This window comes from Dermacentor andersoni, chromosome 5, assembly GCF_023375885.2.
Source record: "Dermacentor andersoni chromosome 5, qqDerAnde1_hic_scaffold, whole genome shotgun sequence".
Lineage (NCBI taxonomy): Eukaryota > Metazoa > Arthropoda > Arachnida > Ixodida > Ixodidae > Dermacentor > Dermacentor andersoni.
Genome location: NC_092818.1, coordinates 163094753 through 163110837, shown reverse-complemented (window position 1 = coordinate 163110837; position 16085 = coordinate 163094753). Strand labels below are relative to the sequence as shown.

General features: G+C 48.0%; 1 protein-coding gene across 1 annotated transcript in view; it reads left to right on the top strand.

Annotated features, from left to right (window-relative positions):
• The first annotated feature begins 314 nt into the window (after positions 1-314).
• LOC126531547 (uncharacterized) overlaps positions 315-16085 on the top strand; it is a 105529-nt gene continuing 89758 nt past the window's right edge. Inside the window, exon 1 of the mRNA XM_050179108.3 lies at positions 315-1497. The gene's annotated coding sequence lies outside the window, so the exon portion shown is untranslated. The remainder of the gene's footprint in view (positions 1498-16085) is intronic.

Genomic DNA, 16085 nt, shown 5'->3' with positions numbered 1-16085 from the left:
GAGAGAGACGGAGCATACATATATTGGCCGGACACACGGTCATAGCATAGCGTAAAATGGACGGACGGGTTCACGGAATCATCACTTCATTATTTCGCACGCTAGATCTGACAAATATCACCGAGTCATACCAAGCATAACACCGATGACCTGAATTTACAGCTTAAACAAAATTAATCTGAGTGCTATATCGACCGGCCGGACTGAATTGATCGACTGTGTCTGAGCCTAACGGTGACAGCGCAGAAGCAGCATCCGTAAGTTGGTGCATTTTGTTTATTTTTTTGCAAATGTACTCAACAGCACCAGACGAAGCAACTACATGGACCTTGTACGCCTGGTTATCTTCGGAGCGCAGCCGGACAACCACGAGTCAGCCACGGTAAATGTCGTACTGCGATGTAACATGCCGGGTAAGCCCGGCGCGTAGCCCAGACCTCTTGGCGGCCTCGAGCGTGTAAGTGGCAATTCGAGAGAGCACCGCTTTTCCTCTATGTTGCTCGATGGTCGATGGGCGTAACTCCTGCCAGAAGACAACAGAGCGCGCGCACGCTGCGGTAAGCACACAACTTGTCATTTCTGTGCAGCACAACCGAGGCGTCTTCATCGGCGAAACGACACGCCTAAACCAGTGCGAGAAAGTACATATGGTTTATTATTCATACAGAGGCCTTCGACTGCCATCGGCGCATGTGTGCAACTAAGACAGTTGACCTTCGAAGGCAGCGTCTGCTGCTCCTTTCTTTTGCGAAGCGAACGCCGGCGAACTAAAGAAGGCCGTCGTGAGGTCGAGCATTCGGTCTGAACCGAGGTTGTGAAGGGGCCGAGGATTGGAGCTCCCAAGGACAACTGCGCCTAACCGCGCACTGGAGCGGCATACACCAGCACCGGCACCGACTACTAACTACAGCACCGGCCACGGTGGTGCCGTCGTCGACGCGGCTGGAATGCAACAGGAACCGGTGCACGCCGTTTTGTTCGACTGCGCCCGGCCACGCTCGAACTGGCAGCGAGGATGCGCGTTCCCCGTCGCCGACGTCGCCGTCACTGCAGAGCCCGGCCGCGGTGATCATCACGGCCGGTGTGTGTGTGCCGTCTGTTGCTGCACACACACACACACACGGCATGTACGCGTATACGCACGTACCGCGAGAGCAGCGTACACGTCGCCGAGGCCGCGATCGCTCGCCCGCCCACTGCTGCTGCTGCTGCGACTCTCGGCCTGACTGCAGCTGTGCCTGATACACACGAGCGCAGTCACGTACGTACGAGAGAAGAGCCAAACCGAGTGTCATGTGACTACCTCTGTTTTTTTAGCCGAGCGTTCTGCTGCCTGTTCCATACGTTGTGATCAAAGACGTGATGGTGTTCTTTCGGACGCCTTGTGGTCTCAGAGAAGAACCGTACCGTGACCCTTCGTGAAGTTGGCTTCTGGAACGTGTTTGTAATCTTTCTGGTGCCACGAACTGTCGCATCTGCGGCGCCGATTATTCTGAGGTGAGAACACTTTGCTCTTAACCAAGGACAGTGGTGCGAGGGCTCCTGCCGTTTGCTCATTCGGCCGTATACGTTTTGAGACGCACGCGCCTATATAGGATGCGGAGTTTTCTGCACTCCGTGGCCTTGCATTGTGCCTCATAAAACACCGACATAATTCTGTTTCTCCTTTTCTGCTGGCATGACCGGAGCAAATGTGACCACTGCCGGTAGATAATGTAGGCGGCCGAGTCTACAGCGCGTTCCTGTGGCGTCGCAGCACTGCTTCGTAGCCGCATGAACGCTCTCGCTATAGCGTGCGTGCGTCCCTGTACCGTTTTCTCCGGCTCACCTGTTTGAAACGCGCTAGTGGGTGGCGGCAGCCACCGCAACACAGCATCTTAGCAGTGACACCATGAGTCGTCTATTCGTGCGAGCACCGCGGGGTTGTCGAAGGCCTACCGCGCTGCTACATTGCCTCTACAATCACAGTTTACAGGACGACTGTCCTCCAGTCATCTGAGTGTTACTGCGGTGCTGTGGACAGAGCCCTTCGCAAGGACTTTTGTTTGGATAATACACGGAAACGATAGGACCGCATCGATAAGAAATTCTTGTTGTCATTGCTTTACGAACGTCGCGAAACGTTACTAGAAACAGCTCGCATGAGCTGTCTCTGCGTGAGCAGAATTAAGAGCGCATCTTCCTGTCTACAATCTCTCTCTCTCACTCTATCTCCCTCAGGTTGTTGCCGTTCGCGTATATTTGTATAACGTGACTTCAGGCGCACATGTGGTGCTGGTGGTGCTGGTGTTCTTATTGCAGGTGGCATTTCAAGTGCATAGAAAGATGCAAACCAATGCACTCGAAGCTGGGAGAAATGTCGTCAGGCTTGCTCTGGGCTTGGCATTCGTACAGCCTCATAATTATACTGTTTTCATCGACGGCAAAGGTTCACGACGAACATCTTAAGCACAAACATGGATGCGATTGTATTCGTGCCCAGAAATTCTGGAGATTCAGTTCAGTTTGCCCACTCCCTTATGATGCCGCACACTGCTACGACTTCTAAATTCGAGTCTTCTAAAGTTAAGACTTCTAAATTCAAAATTTGTGATCGTCGAAAATGACTGTGCTCGATTAATCAATGAACGTAATTAGTGCGGTGGGGAAAGAGTAACAGGCCGGTGCCAGAATATAACCCCAACTATGTTCCATGTGACTCCATGTGATTTAATGACATGCGCGCGCAGATGGTGTCTCCTTTTCTCTTTTTTTTTTGCGTGTTCCTTAATAAACTTTAGTTGTTAGACAGCGCTCGCCTGTGTTCTTCCCTTCTACTGCCTTCGTTTTCCGCGCTGATCCAAAGAATGCAACTCCTTTGTTCACCTGGCTTGCGCCAACCTATATCTGCGGCAATTGAAACCACTCGGGTACCTACTTCGCGCTGACGTGTCTTCACCTCGGCTACATGGTGGGAGTGCGCTTGAATAACTGTCACTTGCTATCGACAGTGGGGGACCAAGGTACTTTCCTTCGTCGTCCACCGATGGTATAGCCTAAAGCAAAAGTTTCAATGAGGGGACTTCAGGGCAACCAGTGCTTCCCTTGGCAGCGTTTACATAGCTCACTATCCCCCAATGTCTCTCAAGGAAATTAGTTCTCTACCGACAAAGACAAGTCCCCTTGCCAAATTCTTGAGTCTATCACAATACGTTGGTGGGCCTAGTTGGCGCGAATCCATAATTACTTTGTTTAGCGCGAAACAACGGACACAAGAGAGACGACAGGACAAGGCGCTACTCTCAACCGACATCACCTTATTGCGTCACTCCTTTATAGGAAGCAGAATCTAGAACAAGTGCAGTGAGCACCATGTGCAAGAACCACCAACATCCGATCACCAGAGCGCACTCATGCGACAGAATGCAAAAAAACATATTCGGCGCTGTACAAAGTTAAAGAAGGCACACTAATGCACTGCGAACCCAATGACTCTGTGAAAAAAGCTTCCGATAATTCTCGGGCGGTGGAATTACGGTTCTTTCTGAAAATCGTAGTATCACGAAACATAGCTTTGCACTTGCATATTTTACAATGTTGAGCAAAATGGGAACCTGTGCCTGTTGGTATGGGACGCTCATGTTCTCTAAGGCGCTTCTTAACACAGCGGCCTGACTGCGCTACATACACTTGCCACATGACAACGGAATCTGTTATGCCACACCGACGCTGCAATCTACCGCTGCAATCCTACAACCTTCGCGTGGTTCATTTTAGAGTCTGGTTTTTTACTTGTTTGAGAAATACGGCTGCAAGACACTGACAGTTTCTGAGGAGCAGAAAACACTACCGAAATTGGGTATCAATAGTGGCGACATTCTTTAGATTGTGAGTCACTCTATTCCAATACGGCACAACTGCAGGCCTCTTCTTTTGTGTAACACAGTTACTTTTGTGACGCTTCCCTTTCAGTTTCTGAAGCAATACCTCAGAGACTGACGTCACCACCACACTTGGGTAACTCGCAGCCTGCAGCCTATTTAACTGTGCAATGAAACTCTGGTTCGCGGTGTGATGGCAGGATTTCATTAACAAAGATTCTAGACACATCAAAGCAATGGCGCGTTTCCCAATATTTGAGTGCGCAGACGCATCAGGTAAAAGTTCCTTACGTGCGCGTGGCGAGTACATCCGACTGGCGTGACCTGTTTGTAAGGATAGCTGCAAAGCTAAAAACTAGAGTTTTCCGTCCCTACACGTAGCTCATGTGAGAACGTTAAACATTTGCCATTGTCATTGAACAGAGTTAAAATATCAGCTACCGTAACGGAGCATTCGTTGTTAGCCTGTTTTACCACAACAAGAAAATCGTCAACATATCTAACAATTTGAACCAGGTCATTGTCTAATGCACTCTTAATAGCACGGTCGACAAACGTTAAAAAAGATGTTACAAACAGCAGACGCCACATATGAACCAATACAGACACAATTTTTTTAAATATATAGCTTATTTTAGAACCAGATAAAAGCTGCACTTAGATAAAATTCGAGAAGGGACAAGAAATTTTCCGAGGACAACCCGGTTGCATTGCGAAAATCTATCTCGCCACTTTCTTCGATGCACGTCATCACACTACAAAATAGCCCATCGTGCGGTATTGAGTAAAAAAGATCTTCGACGTCCACCGAAAAAATGTCGGGTACTGAATGGTTGTCTTCCAGAAAGGAAACAACATCGAAAGAATTCTTTATGCCATGAGGATCACCAATAGTTAAATGCTTCAACTGTTTTTGCAAAAAGCGTCTAACCAAAACCTGCGAACAGTTGTTTTCACTGACTATTGTACGGAAAGGCACATCCAGTTTGTGCGTTTTTGCAGTAAAAAAATCCTTTAGGACAGGCACATTACATTGTTTGGAATCATTCACAATCTTGGTGAGGCCTGTATTTTCCAACAAAGAAACGGCTATACGATTTAGCCTCTGAGCTTTCTCGTTTACCAGAATGAAGTTCTTGTCGACAGCCTGAATGGCTTTTTTGTTGAAGACAGCAGCGGGAGCTATGACGAACCCGCCCTCCTTGTCACTCACTAACGGTCGAAGTTCATTGTCTCTAAAGAACTATACTACTCTCTTGATCACAGCTGTCGAAGGTGGCGCGTTACCCGCCGTGGTTGCTCAGTGGCTATGGTGTTGGGCTGCTGAGCACGAGGTCGCGGGATCGAATCCCGGCCACGGCGGCCGCATTTCGATGGGGGCGAAGTGCGAAAACACCCGTGTACTTAGATTTAGGTGCACGTTAAAGAACCCCAGGTGGTCTAAATTTCCGGAGTCCTCCACTAAGGCGTGCCTCATAATCAGAAAGTGGTTTTGGCACGTAAAACCCCATAATCTCTCAAGGTGGCGCGTTCTTGGTGATCATTCTACGAAGGCAATCCACTCCATCCAGGAGGCACCGCTCCTGGTCTTCTAGTCCTGCTTTCCTTGCGATGCGCCTGTTCAAGGCCAGTAGCTCATGTGCAGGAATTCTTGGTTCCGTGCTAAACTTCGGCAACTTCAGCAACTTCGTCAGGAAGCCTGACGTCACCGAGTACCTGAAATCCAGCAGGGACAGGTTGTCTTTTTTCCTTTCTGTGCGGGGCTCTGGACCGGCGGAGTAGCAACAGCTGCCTCCACCAGAATTCTGTAGTCTGAGCTGATAGACGCCTGTAGAGACGAAACTTCCTCTCAGCCACAATAGAAGCGTCCCGCGAGTAGCAGACGGCACTCGACCAGTCGTACAGAAGACGTACGTGCCGCCAAATTTCAGAACGGAGAATCCGACACATTCGCCGCACTTGACCAACGGAAGGCTGCCGAAGAGACCCGCCACGTCTTGAGGAATGTGTACATTCTTCATGTAGAACGAAAGCATCCTTGCACGGCAGACAGCAAACGCTATGTGACTGACGAGAACAGCAGGTTCAGGAGATGACACAGACACACAAAAATCATGGCCCACAGTAGAAGAAAGATGGTTCAGCACAATGCGCCTGTTGGATGTACTACTCGCGACGTGCACGTAAGGAATTTTCGCCTTATGCGTCTGCGCACTCAAAGATTGTGAAATGCGCCATTGCTTTGATGTGTCTAGAATCTCCGTTAATGAAATCCTGTCATCACACTGCGAACCAGAGTTTCATTGCACGGTTAAATAGGCTGCAGGCTGCGAGTTACCCAAGTGCGGTGGTGGTGACGTCAGTCTTTGAGGTATTGCTTCAGAAACTGAAAGGGAAGTGTGATAAAAGTAACTGTGTTACACAAAAGAAGAGGCCTGAAGTTGTGCCGTATTGTCATAGAGTTGATCACAATCTAAAGAATGTCTCCGCTAGATACCAAATCGCAGTAGTGTTTTCTGCTCCTCAGAAACTGTCAGTGATGTACAGCCGTATCTCAAAAACAAGTAAAAAACCAGAACATGAAAAGAACCACGCGAAGGTTGTAGATTGCAGCGTCGGTGTGGCATATCAGATTCCGTTGTATTGTGGCACAGTGTATGTAGGGCAGTGAGGCCGCTGAGATAACGAGCGCCTTAGAGAACATCAGCGATTCATACCGACAGGCACAGGTTCCCATTTAGCTCATCATTGTAAAGTATGCAAGTGCAAAGTTATGTTTCGTGATACTACGATTTTGAAAAAGAACCGGGATACCACCTCCCGAGAATTATCGGAAGCTTTTTTCATACAGTCATTGGGTTCGCAGTGCATTAGTATGCCTTCTTAAACCTTGTACAGCGCGGAATGTATGGTTTTCTGAATTCTGTCACATGAGTGCGCTCTGGTGATAGAATGTTGGTGGATTCCTGCACATGATGCACAGTGCGCATGTTCTTCTGGATTCTGCTCTCTATAAAGAAGTGACACAATAAAATGGTTTCAGTTGAGAGTTGCGCCTTGTCCTGGTCGTCTCACTTGTGTCCGTTGTTTTGCGCTAAACAAAGTACCCTTGAGTCTATGCTGAAGCTTCGACCCATGTTGATCTCAAGTCCCAGTCTTCCCGAGATTCTGTGCTTTTTCACCCGCCGTGGTTGCTCAGTGGCTATGGTGTTGGGCTGCTGAGCACGAGGTCGCGGGATCGAATCCCGGCCTCGGCGGCCGCATTTCGATGGGGGCGAAATGCGAAAACACCCGTGTATTTAGATTTAGGTGCACGTTAAAGAACCCCAGGTGGTCGAAATTTCCGGAGTCCTCCACTACGGCGTGCCTCATAATCAGAAAGTGGTTTTGGCACGTAAAACCCCATATATTATTATTATTCTGTGCTTTGGAAACCCGCTGTTAAAAAGAAAGACAGAAAAGCCGAGGCCTGAACTCGATATATAAATGCACATGTCAGTTTCACTATGTGGAGCGTTTTCCTGGTACATTTTTTAAAATTGATTCTCGAACGCTGACAAGTTCCGCAGTCTCGCATTGTTGGCACTGTGCATGTGATGTGAGGTAAAAACAGCAAGCTTCAGTGATTGCTTTGATTTACCGCTACAGCAGAATTTTCTAGCAGCCGTGGCAGCCATATTTTGCTTGCTTGTTCCTCAGTAAATAATGGCGCTTGCCCGCTGCGAGGGAATCGCCAGAATTCAGCGGTTGTAAGATATTTCGGGGGTTGCGGAAGAAGAATAATGCAGTAATTCAAAAATATGTATAGGTTTGGCGTTCACGGTACGCCCACATCCTTTCACGCTTGAATTGCTATATTTAATGGCACGTCTTAGCTTTTCGGCCTTCGTGAGTCGTCTTGAGGAACCAGGCTGCGGAATATCCACCTCAGGGACCCCAAACGTGTTATATAACGGATCTCCCGAGCGAAGCAATGCAGTGCCACCTAAGTTATTTGCGCAAAAGAATGCACTTTCTTGCTCTACATTTTCTTGGCTGGCATAGAGGCCACCTGACCGCTGTGAATTGTGCGAGCTAATTTGCAAAATAAACCGCAGCACTGTCATGGCAATGTCGTGGCTGCAGTGACTCCGTCGATGTTTTCGGCATCGTTTTCCGCCAACTTTCTCGTTTTTGGCGCGTTTCTTTCGGAAGTTTCGGAAGCGCAGTGGTTAGCACGTGCGGCTGCCAACAACAAATTGCTATACACGAGTTATAATCCCGGTGCTAGGTAAGCTTAGCTTTACGAACTCATTTGGCCACACTCCGCGCGTGTGGCCCGAACTCGTATATATGCACCACTCGATGTGTCGCCACAGCGTAGGTGCTCCAACGCTATTATGAAACAATATCATTCGCTGTGGGTCAGAATGCCGTTCTATATAAGGCCGCTTGCTATAACTGTATGAGGCACGAGCAATCCGACAAGCAAAGTCTTGTTTTTTTTTAGAGCGCAGCTCTTTGGCGTCCGTTCCTGGGTTTCGCGTCGTCGTCGGCGTTGTCGTCGGCCTCGTAACCAGCTCCGCCCCCCTTTCATCCCCCCAGCGCTAGCAGCGACCGACTGATACCGCTGGATGCCGCTGACGCCGCTAGAGAGTCAAGATAACGTGACTGCATAGAACACCGTCGCCGCCATGCAGAAAGAGGAGGAAAGGGTCCCCCCCCCCCCCCTGTTCTTGTGTGGCGGATAGGGTGCTCTTCAGTTGCCGACGCGCCGGTTATTTCACGTAGGCCCCGGCACGTCGACGAATACGTGACCACCTTCCCACGGCTAGACCTGGTTCTTAGCGCTGCGGAAGCGAGGGTATCTTATTGTTTGTGTCGGCATCGGCGGCGTTGTCCCTGAAACCAACTCCGCAGCTGGGGTTGACTCACTATCGGCGTCAGCGGCATCAGTCAGTCGCTGCTATCTCTTCCCTCCTCCCTTTATCGTGTTGTCCGCTTGCTGCGCGCGCTTCTGCCCCCATCGTTTGCCGCTGGGTGTACACGCCGCCCCCCTCCCCCCTCTTCCTGCGAGTCTCCGGTTGTCAAAGCGCCGGCTCGAACTTAATTCCTTTCTTCGCTCCTCCTCCAATGCAACCCCTGTGCGGTGGCAATCAGAGAGCCAGATCGGTGGCGGCGGATCTGTATATGTGCACCGCCCGAGCCGAAATTGCCGCTGCCGTTCGCCCTGTGCGGTGGCAATCAGAGAGCCAGATCGGTGGCGGCGGATCTGTATATGTGCACCGCCCGAGCCGAAATTGCCGCTGCCGTTCGCCACTGCGAAATTATCTGCCAGTTCTTTCTGAGCCATGAGCGAGACGACGGATGGGACTTTAATGTTGACATAAAGACAAACAGCAATTTCCTAACACTTATGCGGGAGAACATCCCGTTCCTCTCGCTCGTAACGCGTCCCACGGCTGTGACAACCTCGCGAGGCACTTGTAAGATCTCGTCTTTGAGAATCAAGCATTGGTGTACCAAGTCGAACATATATCAGTCTATTTCTCCGACTACAAAGCTTCCTTCATGACTGTCAAGAACTGTTAGTGGAGTCTTTGTTAAAGGAATACGTGTGAAAAATAAAAAAAAAATTCTGTGATAGCGCATACATGTGTTGCTCGATTTCTTTGCCTCAATCTATCGAAAAGGTGAAACAGCTTATTTGCTGCGCTCAAATTTCGCATTAGGAAGTAATGTAATCGTCGGTAATTTTTTCTTTTTGTTTGCAGCGAAGCTGCATATAGCCCTGCGGCGGTGGTCGTGACCGTCTACGCGTCGCGTCGACACGCAAAAATTTTCGTCTGCAGTTTCTCGCGAATGCTCGGTTTCTCTCAATATAATGCAGGTATCCTGGAAAAAAATCGTACTGAAATTGGCCGCTGAGATCATTCTATCATTACGTCGAGTTTCATTTACCTGTAATAATTAGTTAGAGCGCAGTGAAGTTGTAAACGTTACAGAATTCCCGTCTGCTTTCAATATATGGCCGTCTACGGAAGGAGTGTGGTCAGAAAACGGCTGTAACCCTTGTTTTATCGAAAATTTCCCGAAACACATTATGTAAAGATTAGTCGCTAGGACGACTCGATCTAACGTCACGCCGAGTTTCATCTATTTTTCGTAATTACGTGGTTCACGCTGAAGTTGCAGATATTGTGGAATTCCCGTCTGCTCTCAATGTGTGTGCTTCTACGGGAGGGAAATGGACAGCCCCATGTTTGTCCGCTTGAATAAAACTCTACTTCTTCCAAGTTTCATTCAGCTAATTAACGAGGAAGTATGCTCAATCGCAAATTACAAACAAATGCGTTTCGTTTCGTACACTGTATATCGTCGCTCCCGTCGAGGCTCGGTTGAACGGCCAACTGCGTCCTATACACACTGTTGCCACCAGTCGACGTTGTGTGCTGTGGTTACGTCATAGTTGCCTAGGCGACCTAAATAATAATAATAATAATAATAATAATAATAATAATAATAGTTACATAGATGCGTCGATTGAGGTAAGACACACAACAGCGTTGCTGCTCGTCCTTCTTCACAGAGTGGAAGGACTGATGACTTCTTTTTTTTTCACGTTTTTTATTGGTGGTATTAGGAGGAGGAAAGAGAAAAGTAGAAGGCAGGGAGGTTAACCAGAATAACGTCTGGTTGGCTACCCTACACCGGGGGAATGCGAAAGGGGAAAACAAAGATAACAGGGAGAGAGAGGAGGGCAGATGGTGAAACTGAGGATGAGGTAGTAACCTGGAGACAAGTTAACACCGATGATGACAACGGTCGTCGTTAACGTAACGGAAAAGAGGGATGGATGGACGAACAAAGTTTAGAGCACTTGACTGCAGTGGCAAACAAGTTCGGCCTTGGAAAACAGTAGAGCTGCACGAGGGACGTACGGCTGGGCGTATACAAAATGCGTTTCCCAAACCGAAACTTACTTGCCGTGCAAAACTGCACAAACGCCCCATTTGAAATTTATAACGATGGCTGTCATACGGTGATTGTGTATGACCGCCACTATAGGTAGTACGTGGCCAAGCGGCTTAATGATACGCAGGTGACTGCTCCGTCAATCTTTCATCCCTGGAGCCGCCAAGCACTCCGAGAAGCTTGTTCAGTTGAACAATGTTCTTTCTTTTTTCTAAGTGTCCGGCAGGCATGTCCGGCAAGGAACGAGTTCTTCACGGAGGAACCTTAGAGTCGGGTTTGATTTTCGGCCACAGTGACTTTATTTTGATCTGGTGAAAGGCAAAAACAGTCGCACTCTTAGATTTAGGTGCCCATTTAAAAAAATGCAAGGTAGTTAAACTTCATTCGGAGCCCTACACTACAGCGACCCACATAACTTACTGTGGAGTTTCAGCACATTAAACCGGCAACTTATTTTAACAGGTAACACAGGGCGAAATTATTTTGAGACATCCGCTACGGCGTTTCCAGTTGCTCTGGAACGCCAGGCTCCTTCAATTGAAAATGGTCCATCTGAAAGCATTCATCTTATTTTTGTTTTGATATCGCCCTCACGTCCACCCTCGGTATGCAATGGGAAGCACCAGGCCTGGAACCGTTGCTCTCGCTATTCCTTTTTCTCTTATATCTGTTCAGCCATCTGACTTTTCTTCTTTTTTTTTTCTTATGTTTTTATCTGTTTGACTAACGAGCGAACATAACATAGCCATCTCGCTAGCTTACGAGGTGCAGCGTCTGGGACTGACTACCTATCATCGACTTTGCGCTGTCGACGCACATTTATGCGAACATTCCCGTTACTAAATTCCGATCACGTCCCATCAGCCAATTATTCACGCTGCGTCTGAGATGCGACTAAGGGCACAAGTTAACAAGGAAAATTCGTTTCCACCGGAAGGTCACCTTCGCGACGATACGCTGTTGTTTCTCATCGCGCATCAATTCTTAGTTCATCGCTGAGCTTCTGAAACGTGAAGAGGCGCAGCGTCCTTGCTTTTCTTTCGCTTGCCCTTTCCCTTTCACTCCTTTGTTTTAGTTAGGTGCGTCATACCGAGACGTGCGACAAGTTATCTGCTGGAGCCCATCCTCCAAACTAATACTAAAAAAAAGCTCCAAGAAGTTTGACGCGTGTTAAGCCAATAAATACGCCTTTCATTCATTGCTTCCTTTCAGAGTAGCCAGGCAAACATGCAATAATAGGCCCAGTTTGGTGCTTTTGCGTTTCATTGCGCTGTCAGGACTTTGCCGTCGCTTTACGAGAACGCAAAAGAGCGCACGTGAAACTTAGGTTACATCAGTGGTCATTCGCCGATGTCTCTGTTATGCAGCACGCTTTATCTGTTGTTACGGTACATGTGCTATTTTAGTAACTGAGCGCGTAGTTCGTTATGTTAGCGTAAAGAATCCACCATGATTTCCGGTAACTCTCTTCTAACTGTGTCACTCTGTAGAAGTGTGGCGTGATGGTCGGGCGTCACAAATCATTGCGTGCATGCGTACAGGTCGTGTGCACATTTTTCATTCTCCCTCTGCGTTGCGTGCGCGCGAGGAAGAAGTATCATATCGGATGGACCATGCCCCGTGTTTACCGGAAGCTAAACGTTCTTAGATAGGGTGCACTAAGAATGGTAGCCAGCACATTTTTAAACGATAATTACATACAGCGGTTGCATTGTTCTCGCTCTTGTGCTGTGCACTACTTCCTGTCGTCGTCAATAGGTGAAAACCACAAAGATGCACCAGCTGCTCAGTATTCACCTTTGCCCCATACGTTGGGCAATTGTGCAGTGCGAGAAAACGTGCCCCTAGGGTTACTGGATATGTGCAGCTGGGCCTACTAGGGATGTGTCACTATAGGTATGTGCAACTGGGCATGTGCCCCAGGTGCCTTAATACCTTTCAAAGTGGACCAATTATTCAGGAGAGAATAGACTGGAATCACTTGTGAAAGGGAAAGGTATGACTCACCTATGTATCTACATGAGACATATTTCAAGGTAACTAGAACTTGGGACAGTTTCGCTGTGATCCTTAATTAAAAAGGAGAAAAAAGTCGCAACTGGCTCGTTCTTCAGTTATGCTACGCTATTCGAGGTTTCTCTCTTTTTCTGTTTTGCCTCGGGTCTTAAGAAAAGAAAAACGCTTAAAATATTAGAAACTCGCGCATGAGCACGCGGTTCCGCGTGGTTCGATCGCGTTGTCTGTAATCGTGCACTGCTGGAAGAGACAGAGACGAAAAGGAAGGATAGGCACGGAGGTTAATCAAGGCTGTGCCCGGCTGGCTACCCTACACTTGAGGAAGGGACAAGGGTGAAAGATTGAGAAGAACGATAAGAAAAATAAAAGAGCGAGGCAGTCATGCACAGCTGCGAGAGCTGTCAACGCGCATCTGCCAGCGGGCCGAAAGAGATCACGCATTTTATCGAAACGGGGCAAGGTTCATTTGCGGTGCAAGCGGTATACCATTCTCAAATTTCATCACCAGACTCTACAAGTGCTTCTCTCAGGCTACAATATTTCATGTTTTCACGAATCCCTGATCGTTATGGTTGCAATCAAGTAGCGGTTTCTCACTAATCAACAACTTTACCACGTATATAACTTCAGCGATGCGACTGCTAAAGCTCTGCGCAGGTTTCAGTGGTGGACTGAGTTCTTACGGTCCAAGCTGTATATAGCATTTGGCATACTTGAATGTTTTCACGTTGTTTCTATGATCTTCGAGCTCTCTGTAGCCAACGCGAACCGTGAGTAAAGAATATTCAGCACACGAAGGATGACCGCCGATAATGATCGGTGATGATGTGTGCCCTTGAAGAGCTCTGCCGCCGCGTGTACCTGTCACCATCGTCGCGATCTGCGGTTGATAGCTGGCGTCTCCACCGTTCTCCGCTAAACAGTCGTGTCCGTGAAGAGACTGACCAGCACGTACACAGCGGAGTGTCTACGACAGAACCGCCAAGTAAACGACGCGAGGAGGCGTGCCGCGTCTGACCCCTCCGTGCCGGCCGCGCTGCGTTCAAGGCCGTGGTTACATCACGCGTACGTGCTGCCAATCTCGCAGGTCGATGGACGGGCTAGGTGACAGGGTTCAACGTGTGGACAGAGCCGAAAGTGCGGTGCCATGAACTCTCGACGCCTTAATGCAAACCGTACGAAGACGACGTTCACTGCGTCTGTGTACACGCGTATAAGGCTCGTCATACGGCGCAACCTCGCACCAGAACATTGCATCCGCGCCTATTGTGTCTGCCAGCGAGTGAATGAATTCACGGCGTACATCAGTGCTGAACGAGGCCTTGCAGTTACCCAGACCGTACGTGTTACGGGAGAATGAGCTGCAAACAAGTGGATGGCTCGGCTGCCTGTATAGGCAGGGTATAAGGGCGTTGGTGAAGGTGATGAAACGAACAAAATAAGCGGTTCGTCTTGGCTTCTCTTGCCTTGTGTCGCCTGCGTAATACTGTTGAAGTCAGGTTGAAAGCAAACATTTTATCCCCCCATCTACAGTGCCTGTTTCACCTGTTAAGTTTCCCTGAAACTTTCCGTTTCCTTCCTCGACTTCACATCGATGTTAACGCGCAAGAACTATACGCATAGCGTCTGCCATTGCATGAAGTAGCGAGTAGCACTCGGCTGCGCGCCTTCCCTTTCAAAAATCTTCTTTGATCCTATTATCCCAAAGATGTATCATTTGTTGATTAAATCATTCATTCAATTCATCATTAATCAAGCGGTTGCGCATGACCGATACATATCTGATTTACACGCGAAGAAAAAAATGCGACATTCACCTCCAGCATAATAAATCATAAGTCCTGCTCAACTAACCTGTGGAGCGCATTCTGCATGGCAAATGTTCTTGAGGCACACACTATAAATTTCCCTATCGAGATTCTCCTGGCGTTGCTCTATAGAGTTATCCGCTCTGTGTCTTCCGTCACTGCTGTCGAATTACTGGCCTGCTGCTTTGATCCCTAAAAGCGTGTTTGTATTGCAACCGTCTGTATTGTGATCGTGATCAAGACAGCTTTCGAGGAGGGATTGGGCCGTACTATACTATACGTTGGTTTATGTGGCACTGTCGCTTTTATTTAAAATTATTGCAGCACTCAAAGGCCACTGACGAAAATAAAGGGAACAGAGACAGTACTTTGTCTCTGTCCCCTGTCTATCTGTCTCTTTTCTTTCTTTTCTCTTTCTATTTAGCAGAATCAGACACTCTTCGTACTAGCAACCCTGCCATTTTCCTTTCATTTCTCCTTGTCCTCCTTTGCGCAGAACACAAATCAACTTTACACCTTGGACAATGTGTTTTGGGTGCTTGCGTGTCAGCGTCAACCGTAGTAACCTGTACTTTGATGCGGAACCTTGCGCACTCTGGCTATTTATTCTGTAAATGAATCTCTTCAAGCCCCACTCTTCTTTTTTTCCCCTCATTAGTGTGAACGTTTCGATTGCTAGGTCGAACTGCCTCGTCACCGTTATCAAAAATCACCTCTACATTGGTAGCTAGAGTTTCTGCCGCTAGGCTTCGTTCTGCAGGTGCGCAGCCATAAAGAATGACAAATTACGAGCTTAGACTTCATTGCATTGGAGCAAAAAGACTGAGTCCGCTCTCGCAAGAATACTGCATTGTGCGTCGTCGCTCTGAACGGATGCGTTCAGAACACCTGTTTCCGTTTTAAAAGGAGCAGCGCTGTGGATAAAGCACTGCTGCTTTTCGAACGTGGAAACCAAACATATTTTTGAAGCATTTCCGGCACCGGGTCGACGTTTGTTTCACACTGCGCAGTGATGGCGGCACTTTAAAGACTGAATTTTGTAGCGCGTAGTTCGTGTTCGGAGCAATTTCGTACGTGAAATACAACATCTGAATTGTCGTGATAGCTCAAAACATTTGCAGTGCGAAATGGAGGGGGCTGCGCCTAGAATTCGCTTGAAATATGTTCCATTTGGTTGCTGCTTTTGAAAAGCTTTTTTTGATCACTACGTGCAGTCACCAACAATTTTATTTATTTTGCCGCTCTAAACAATGCTGGTCAGGTGCGCAACAGCTGGGGCTTTGTTACTATCAAACGTCGTTACTAGGATACTAATTGTTCATGAGTTAACTGATGTAAGCTACGGTTGTGTGTGGGCCCCAAATCTCATAATTTGTCGGATCGTGCATGAAAATCAACCGTTCCAATTAAAACCCAAACAAAAAATGTATGTGAAGAATTTGTTTGT